This window comes from Corylus avellana, chromosome ca1 (genome assembly GCF_901000735.1).
Source record: "Corylus avellana chromosome ca1, CavTom2PMs-1.0".
Lineage (NCBI taxonomy): Eukaryota > Viridiplantae > Streptophyta > Magnoliopsida > Fagales > Betulaceae > Corylus > Corylus avellana.
Genome location: NC_081541.1, coordinates 31,090,738 through 31,101,680, shown reverse-complemented (window position 1 = coordinate 31,101,680; position 10,943 = coordinate 31,090,738). Strand labels below are relative to the sequence as shown.

General features: G+C 37.1%; 1 pseudogene; it reads right to left on the bottom strand.

The window, feature by feature from the left end:
• Positions 1-10,943, bottom strand: part of LOC132163769 (serine/threonine-protein kinase STY46-like) — a 33,242-nt pseudogene that overhangs the window by 20,414 nt on the left and 1,885 nt on the right.

Sequence of the window (10,943 nt, the reverse complement as noted above, 5' to 3'; positions counted from 1 at the left end):
GAATCATAGTTACTTATACATGAATCAAACAAGAACTAATGTAAGTTGATCAGGAAATAAGCAGAATCCATTAAAGAATCGACAAAGAGTTGATTGTGGAGAGGTAGATATTGCTGTCATTAATTAATACATCTACTTTCTGTAACACTCTTGTCTCACATTGGGAGATTAATAGCCCACATAGAATAAAGGCACACATGGGTGATAGTTTTACATTGGTTCCTAATTACGTGAACATACAACAAACACCCACAATAAGAACATGAAGCTCAGTTACACAGGACTTGCACAACATCCTCAAACACAAAAATGAAGAACAGATATCAAAGGGCCAAATAGTGCAAATAATATGATTCAAACAAACCTCATAATAAAGACTTCCTGTACAAACTCTGTCTGCATATCTGAATTTACACGCTCAGGCTTGAGAACTTTAATAGCCACTTCCTGACTACAATATGTACCTTTGTACCTGATTCAATTAAACAAGTTCGTTAATTTAACACTAACAGCAATCAGTAGATGCCTAGCCAAAAAGAAGAAGAGGAAGGTATGTATAAATACTATAAACTTAAAGATCGCCATACGACCCTGATGCAATTTTGTTTCTAAACTTCAAATGCTTAGGATCAATTTCCTATACGTCAGTCCCATCATTTGGTATTGTCAAATGATCAGGTTCACATTTGATCACTGTTTGATCAAGCTCGCCTACAGTAGGTGATGATCGAGGATTCGGCCAAGCTTGCCTCTGAATAGCAACCCCAAATTCCAAACTAAGTTATGGATGCATTGTTCACATATAATTGAGAAGCGGAGCTAGAATAAAGAATAGAATAGAAAATTGGATTGTTCAGTTGACATGGTACAAGATCGTGTTTAGTGCCAGCTATCCTACTTGAAAGCAGAAATGAGTAGCAAGATATTACCTCAATTTTTAAAACTTCTCTTTCCAATGCAGTTTTAAGCTGATCTATGCCCTGCATCAACCCAAAGTCCATCAAGCAATGCTTGTGAACACAAAAAGAATTGCTTTTGTAATGCAATTCAGAAAACTGACACTACAAGAATCAATTTTTTTAATTACAGACCATTAGTAACGTGCATATGGTGTTAACACGTTACTAAAGTGTAGTAACGTGTCTATAGTAACGTGTTTGATGGGTTATGAAAGTAGGCGTAACTATTTCAATTTTTGTAACATGTCATAATCTGACACGTTACAATTTAGTAACGTGTCAGATTTTAACACGTTACAACATGTTATAACGTGTCAGAAACTGACACGTTACAACTTGGTAACGTGTCAGAAATTAACACGTTAACAAGTTGTAACGTGTTAGTTTCTGACACATTACAAACATTTGTAACGTGTCAAAATATGACACGTTACGAAAGTTGGTAGGAAATTTTTTTTTTTTTTTTTGTAAATTTTTTTCCGTTCCGACGATCGACACCTGATAATCACAACCAAACCAACCAAACCAACCAATCCAACTATCCATCCAACATCAAATATATAATCACAATCCAACTACAATAATCCAACTCTAAATATATACATCAACGTAGGAAGTAGGAAATAGTAAAATAAAATGCAACTAACGTTATTCATAAATACAAAAAACTTAAGCCTTAAATTATACATGTAAACTTAAGCCAAGTCATACACTACTCCGACCAAAGCCGAGTGAACATTGATTATCATGACCATTATTATCTCCCGACTTATCTGTACTAACTGCAAATGATAAAACAAACAACCAATCAGCTAGTTGACACTTGCGATATATACTTATCAACTCCTAAGAGATGAGCAATGTCCAAGTAAGTGAGAAAAAATATACATCGACATTCATATTTGCACGACCTAAGCACAAACACATATATATCTACATATACATTTATTCAATGAGACGGCTTCAACAAATATGGTAAGATTAACTATGCAAAGCTCAAATCACAACCAAACCAACCAGGAACTACAAAGTAGATTATTTTGAGTTTATATATATATATGCTGTTCGATTATCAATGTTACTCACGGGGTTGTTGAATTACGGGTATAATGTCTTGACAAACGAGACTTCTGTCGAGCCGGGGTCTGGTGTTGGATTTCATTGTGATCGTCGTCCTCAGCTTCTACTCTTACATCATCTACACATAGTACGTTGCAATTGTGTTATATACAATTGTTTTAGATACAAACAAAGTTTATTTGCCAAACAAAATTACTAGCCATTAAAATGATATTCATCTCGTAAGATAATCGTGTTACTCAAATAGAAACAATAAGAATATATTGTTACCTGATCGGTTATCAACTAAGGATCTCAGAATCACTCGGGCTGGGGACTCCGCATCTTGCGGATTCCTGATAGTCATCACCTCCGGCTCGGACCCCATACGTCTCGACCCCTCAAGGCCGCGAAACCGGGCCTCATACTCCGTCATCTGAGCAGCCATCTGCTCAACCATCTGAGCAGCCATCTGCTGAGTCACCCGCGCGGTCACCGCCGCAGTAATCTCGTCCCTCTGCTGCGCCAGCCTCGCATCCATTTGCTCCATGTGCTTCTCCATCTCAGCTTCAATGGCTCTTTCAAGTTCTTCCCGCGAGACCATTGTCCCGCCACAGTTCTGTGACCGTGCTTGGGACGGTGTATAGTATGAGTGGATGGTGCCGCGTGCAGGCAGAATATTCTTACTGACCCCTCGAACATGACCCACATACTCAGGCTTATTGTTGTGCGCCTGAGCATAAGCGTCATTCGGTGTCCACCTAATCGTCCCCTGGGGCCTATCTACCTGTTCCGCAGGGTCATTTTCCAATAACTCCTCCATCCGTGCCTATACATGATCATTATTATATATATAATTGTTAAAACTCAATTAGTTAATACATAAATAAAAATTCATGACAAGGTGTCTGCCACTTACAATTCTCTTTGCGACCATCGGATTTGGGCAGCTACCATCCTTCTTTGTATGAGTCTTAATGTAAGCCTTCGCTTGCGTAGGAGCCTTGACCGAAGTAATTACCTGCAATAAGTGCAAACCATGATTATCAACGTTCGTATATGTACTACGCAATATATGACATACATATATAGTTATGGTGAATTAGAGTAGTATGTCCTCATGTGCCACCCTTGCAAAGCTCTTCGTGCCGGTGTAGTGTGGTATTTGATTCTGTGCTCGTATGTCTTTCATGTGCGCACAATAAGCCTACGAACACAACATGTAGACATTATTAATAGCTAAGGCATCGAACAATTACAATTAACGAAACACAAATAGTTTGAAGTGACCTACTTGATAAGCGGGATTACACCATTTTCCCAACAATATTTTCACGTCTGCGGGGTTGTACTTTGAAATGGTCTGGCCCATCCTTGCCGCCACTGTCGAAGGAGTGTTGTCGCTCTGAATCATGAGCTTCTTCCTTAACTTGTGTCTCAAAAGCTTCTGCTTCTCGCCCATGTCTCTGAAAGCGTATTTTTTTATTTGCGTCATATCCGACCCAGGCATGATGTAGAAGTAATTCTACATCAATTAAAAACTAGGGTATTAATATACAAATTTAATATACACTTACCATCATAATTTAATATACAAATGCTATATATATACAAATGCTGGTACATATTTACAAAATTTACACTTTTACAAAATGTACAAGTGTTATATAATATACACTTTTACTATACAAATGCTATATATCATGCTATATGTTATATATATACAAATACTATATAATATTTAATATACAAATGCTATATAATATACACTTTTACAAAATTTAATATACAAATGCTACATATCATAAATTAAGAATATCTAATCCACACTTACCATCAATGACTCCAATAATTCCTCCTTGCATTGTTCTGGTACATCCTTCCAGTTGTCAGATAGCCTGATAAAGGACCCGGCCTTGCAAGTCTTGCCCATCATCAGTCTAAATTTTTTGCCGCTTTGTCCTATGGGCTGCCACGCTCCATTATACTTCATGACGACCCTTTTCCCAGCGGGAATGTCCCACAACTTGTGTGAGTCATTTGCGGTCAACACTTCAAAGTTACCGTCGCTATCTGCAATGATGAAGTATTAACACACAAATGGTTAAACATATATTAATTGAATTTATAAACTTAATTACTACATGTACCATTATGCATAAATTTGTACATATTTATGGTTCGAAATAGCATACATACATACCTATCGTACAAACCTGGTCGATAGCCAATACTGGCCAAGCAGGGTCATCTGTCCCACCATCCATGTCATCGGGGGCCTGTGTCTCACTACCATCCACAGGTACGCTGTTGTGTGGCGGCGGAGCAAAATACCTGTGCGACAATAACCCAATCTTTGCCAATGTCAGTCCCGGGGATGGCATACGTGGGGATTTGTCCGAGGCGCCAGGAGTAGTCTCATACTGATACCCGAACTGGGTAAGGCCTGTCGGAACGCCTGGGTATCCGTAATTCGGGCCTAGATCAATCGAAGAGCCGGGAATGTCGAGGACATAATTGACAATCAATGTACAAATAAATTACAACAAACCAATCAATGTACAATATTTAATTCATATAAAATGACATACGCTTCGATTGGTACGAAGCCAGGTCAGACGTATTGGATGTCATCTTGCGGATCGTTTAGGTGATTATTGTTTAAAATGAGTAGCTCACTCTCGTGATAATTTGCATGATCATAATAACGCTAAACTTAAACATAAATGCATTACTATGGCCCAAAGGGACCCTAACGGTGAATAAGTAAAAGTAGGTTCATTACTTTTTTGTTATTCTTGTCTTTCCTTTTTATGCATTTGTTATGTATATATTTGGACCCTAAATAAAATAAATATAGGTTTGTTATTTGTTTTCGGTTTGTGTCCTATAGGTTTTTTATAGCCCTTAACATAATCTACATTTTATATTTTCCTATTTTATATCGTCTTTGTTACGGGGATCCTAAATAAAATATTTCTAGGTTAATTGTTACAAAATCTAAATTTCCAAACCTTAAACTACATTATAATACAAAATTAAAACCATTTGTCATGGGTACTGTACTTAATAAAAAAAAAAAAAAAATCTATGTTCGTTGTTGATTTAATAACATGTACTCTAATATCAATTTGCAAAACCTAAACCAAATTATATTAAACAAATTGAAAGGCATAATTTGTTAGGGGGACCTAAATAAAATAAATGTAAGTTATGTTTTTGTCGCAATTTTTTTTTTTAAAAAATAAAGTTACATAATTTTTATTTTTATTTTTTTTCATTTTTTTCAGCATTCTATATTTTTTATTATTATTTTTGTTAAATCAATTTTCAATTTTTTGTTTATTATATAAATGATCATTTACTTAATAGGTTTGTAAAACCTACACAAAATAAAATAAATTTACCTAATTTCAAACTACTTAATTACTTAAAAATGTAGATATAAATATTTTGCATGCATGCTCATATTGACCAATCCTACATTCCTACGTACGTACCTATCATACAAACATCCATGGACCCTAAAAATAATATATTTCAACCAAATTAATAAGTTAATTAGCTAACAAAAAAATTTGATCATATATATATATATATATATATAAATATGCAGAATTTATAATTTTATATAATGCAAAACATAAACCATAATATAAAGAACTTAATTACTATATGACATGCAATATAGTAGGAAAAAATCCTATGATATATACTTTATAATGATCATTATAAAGTATGATAGTATATATTGATTTGTTTATTTATTTCATTAGTTTATATAAACTTTATAATAATGTATTGCTCAAGTTTATTGCTCAACTTTATAATAATGTATAGCATGTTCAGTGCTAGCTTGCATCCAGTTCACTTTTGTTAATTAATTGATAGGGTTATTAAGAATTTAGCTCTTTTCATAATCATTACTTTATCATATTGCTAGTTAAGGAGTCACTAAATTTAATGTACTAGCATTGCATGCATGCAATCATGATCGATCTGCCTGCCACAAAGTCCTAAGCTCCCATGCATTTTCTTTTTCATGTGTATGTTTGAGTCCTCATCACTCTCAATAAACTTAAATTATAATATATATGGCTCAAGTTTTTACAACTTCTATATTATATAGTTTGAATTATTAACATACGTACTAAATTTGATAATATAATTAATAATAATAGATTAATGAATGTCAATAGAATTGTATAATTGTTTACAAGGTTATACTTGTATAAAAAAACACACTTCTCATCTACCAAATAATGCAAGGAGTCACTAAAACAATTTTTTTATTATCAAATTTATGAAAAATTTTATTTTTAAATTTTTTTAAATTTTTAGCCATTTTGTAACGTGTCGTATTGACACGTTGCCAAATGGCAACGTGTTAATAGGACACGTTACAAGTTTGTAACGTGTTAAATTAACACGTTGCCAAAGGGCAACGTGTCAATTTACCACATTACCATATTTTTACCATATGGTAACGTGGTAAATAAACACGTTACCCTATGGTAACGTGTCATATTCACACGTTACCATATGGTAACGTGTCTTTTTAACACGTTACAATAAAGTAACGTGTTAATACAACACGTTACCATAAGATGACGTGTAAAAAATGCCACATTAGAAATTACCATGGTAACGTGTCCTCTTTTCACACGTTACCATATGGTGACGTGGTAACAAATAATGAATAGTTGCCACGTCACTAAACCCTTATTTTTTTGTAGTGTGAACTAATCAAAAATTTCATACAATTCCATTGATCCAAAAGCGCATTTACCTTCTCAACATACTACTTAAAAAAAAAAAAAAAAAAGAGTGGAATGTGAAAAAAGAAAAAGAAGAACGAAACTATGGCAAATAAAAGATATATTGTAGTGGCAAACCAATTGGCCTTGTCTTAATGCCATATAATAGATGTTGAATTTACTTCCGTATAGAAGGACTACTCTTTCCAGTTTGCTAATTAAATCATAAATTACCTCATATGGCTAACCATCGACGACAAAGACATCTAAGGAGTAATCATCTACTGTTGAAAAGGTATGTGCCTCTTGGATGTTTAGTCCCATCTCAGCCAGCAAGGAAGTCAACTACAAATTTTGCATAACCGTGACCATGCAGAATGCGAATGCTACCATATAACCAGAGACATAATTTCATATTGCATTTAATGTTTGAAAAATTTGATTAAGCTAGGTTGATTTGAGTTGAGTGCTTCATGGGTATGTTCATATCAGGAATTCTATCAGAACCCATTCTTACAAGCTCAAAGCATGTTTACTGCCATCAGGCTGGCATGTATGCTTATGTATACGTGCACACGGGCATGTGAAGACACACAGACATTGCATACACACACGGTCTGCAAATCAATAAACATCATACGAAGATAATAATTGATGTGCTTAAATATGAAAACCTATTAAATACCTGACTAAGGAGTTTGGGCTGTTAGGAAATTAATCCTATTTCCCAAGACCCATGAGATGCGAAAAATAAGCAGAATGCGGAATAACAAAGATAAGCAATCACAAACGACACAAAGATTTAAGTGGTTCGGCTTAACAAGCCTACATCCACTGGCGGAGACGACCCAGAGAAAATTCACTATCAAAAGATGGAGTACAAAAATAGTAGAGAGAAAATCACTCAGATCCTAAAGCCTCAATACACCAAAATCTAACTATCACACAAGAGAGATTATTCTCAAAATATAATACAAAAGACAGATGTACAAACTCTTCTTTTGCTGGAACGGATGACGGCTGATCTCTATTTTCTTCTCTCACTCTGCAGCACCCTTTTTCTTCTAATCACTTGTTTTTGGCTCCTCCAAAAACCACCAAGAAGAAAACACCACACTTGGCTTTTCTAATTCCCTTGTGCAATACCCCCTTGTGCTTGCTGCCCTTGTACTCTCCTGATATCCGTATCTCACGTTTTGTCCCACACGTTTTTGGCACACCAAAACACAAGCAAATATTACCATTCCTTTTTGCTCTACACTTTGCCGCACAACACCATGCTATTATACATTGGGTAAAGACTCCAACTCCAAGTCAGAATAGTACTCCTAATACAAGTTAGAGAAGTACTCCAAAACCTCCCAGGGCAAGGACTCAAAGTTGGTGTGTAAAGCCATGACACCACACAAGGAATCCAACTAGGAGAAGTATTCCTAGGCTGAACAGCAACTTGCAATGGCCCCACGTGTATTGACTTGTCTTATTCAAGTCACAAATATCAACAATCTCCACCTTGACTTGAATCCCATCAAGTCGCAAAATGTATTTCCTCCAGATGTCTCCGCCTTAGCCCCTAAGGGCAATCACACTCCACAAGTGTCACTTAAGTCCAAGCGCCTCTTGAACTTAAGCATAGGACCTGATTTAGACATAACAACATGCCTCCCTATTTGTCCTGTTGACCATACAGCTTTATCCGATGACTCTTTCTTCCTGTAGACCCATCTGCACCCTTTAGCCTTCTTTCCCTTGGGTAATTCTGCCGATTCCCAAGCTTTACCACTTCGTAGTGACTCCACCTCTTTCGGCATACCATCTTGAACAGACGATAGATCTCCACTACTAGTTGTCAGAGCAAAAGAAACCATATCCTCAAAGCCATACCTCTTTGTTGCTTTTCGATCACGTTTCTCTTTGCCTCTTGCTAAAGAATAAGACTCTTCTCGGTGCTGTAAGTTTCTTGAAGATTCTCTGTTATCACATTCATCCGTGAGTGAACATTGTTCATCAAGCTCCACCTCCACGAATTGTTTCTCTTTTTGCACTGTACTTTCAGAAAGCTCATCTAAGTTAACAAACTTAGACATTTTCGGTTACTGCTCTGTAACTTCAGGTTCTGCACTTGACGCATCCTTGTACATAGCATACTCAATAAAAGTCACATTCCGACTTTTAATGATCTTCTGATTTTGATCATCCCAAAATCGATAACCCAAGACCTCATCTCCATATCCAATGAAGAAACACTTACTAGATTTACCATCTACTTTACTCATAGCATCAGACTCCACATGGACATACGAAGCACAACCAAAAACTTTCAAATGTGAAAGATTTACCTCTTTTCCACTCCAGACTTCTTCCGGTAGTCTATGGCTTAAGAGAACGGAAGGCCTCCTATTTATCAGATATGCAGCAGTGCACACTGCATCAGCCCAGAAAGTCTTTGGTAACCCAGTATGCAATCTCATACTCCTAGCATGCTCATTGAGAGTCTTGTTCATGCACTCAGCCACGCCATTCTGCTGTGGCGTTTCCGGGATAGTTTTCTCCATTCTAATCCCATTCACTGCGCAAAACTGTTTAAACCCCCTGTCTTCGTATTCTCCTCCATTGTCTGATCTCAAACGCTTGAGCTTCAAGCCCGTTTCAGTCTCAACCATGGCCTTCCATTTCTTAAAAGTCTCAAATACATCAGATTTACTTTTCAAGAAATAAACTCATACCTTCCTGCTTGAGTCATCAATAAATGTGATGTAATACCGCGAGCCTCCAAGAGATGCCACTGGTGCGGGACCCCACAAATCTGTGTGTACTAGCTCCAGCTTTCCAAGCTTAGGTGCTTTGCCAACTTCCGCAAAACTCACCTTCTTCTGCTTCCCTAGGATGCAGCCTTCCAACAAATCAGACTCAACTGACTTCAACTCCGATAGTTTCCCTTTTGACATAAGTACCTTCATCTTTTTCTCGCTCATGTGCCTAAGCCTTAGGTACCATAGTTTTGAGTCAGCAGTCGTATCTACAACAGCATCTGTATCCTTGTTGTTCATGGTCATATAGAAAGTACCCGTCTTATGACCACAAGCCAAAATCCTAGCTCCACTGCTAACCTTCCACTTTCCACCGTGGAAATGAATTGAATGCCCTTCCTCATCAAGCTGTCCCACTGAAATCAGATTCTTTTTCAGCTCCGAAACATGCCTGACCTTCTGTAACTTCCATACCGAGTCACTGTGAACTCTAATGCGAACATCGCCTAGGCCCACAACATCCAGCGTCGTTCCGTCAGCCAAATACACCTTCCCGAAATCTCCACCAACATAGTTCTCGAGAATTTCACGGATCGCTGTCGTATGAAAAGATACTCCTGAGTCTAAGACCCAAGAATCAAGGAGACTGTCAACAGAAAGAAGTAGGGCATCATATACTTCTTCTGTCACTATGTTTGCATAATCGTTCTCAGTCTCCTTCCGCAGTTCCCTACAATTCTTCTTGTAGTGGCTAGTCTTGCCACAATTCCAACACTTTGGTTGTTGTCCGAATCTAGATTTGCTTCTCCCTTTTCTGGAATTTGATTTGCCTTGACTAGAGTTTCTGTCTTGTCCTCTGCCCTGAGTCTCGAGGTTTAAAGCAGCACCAGAACAAGAGGCTTCACCCACATCTCTTCTGCGAACCCCTTCACTGAGAATCAAATCTCTGACGTCTTCATAGCTCAGTTTACTCTTTCCTACAGAGTTACTCACAACCATCCTCACTACTTCCCAGCTATTTCGCAAAGATGCCAAGATGATCAACGCGCGAACCTCATCATCAAAATCAATTTCCACCAAGGACAATTGATTTGTGATAGTGTTGAACTCATTGAGATGATGTGTCACCGAAGCCCCTTCTACCATCTTTAGGTTGAACAATTTCTTCATCAAATGCAGCTTGTTGTTAGCCGACGGTTTTTCATACATACTTGATAAAGCCGCCATTAGACCTGCTGTGGTCTTCTCCTTTACAACGTTGTGTGCAACTAATTTTGACAGTGATAACCTGATAATTGCTAGGGCTTTACGATCAAGCAGAGCCCACTCGCTATCATCCATGTCGTCAGGTTGTTCTTCCAAAAGAGGTTGATGAAGATCTTTCTCATAAAGAATATCTTCAATCTGTACCTTCCAAA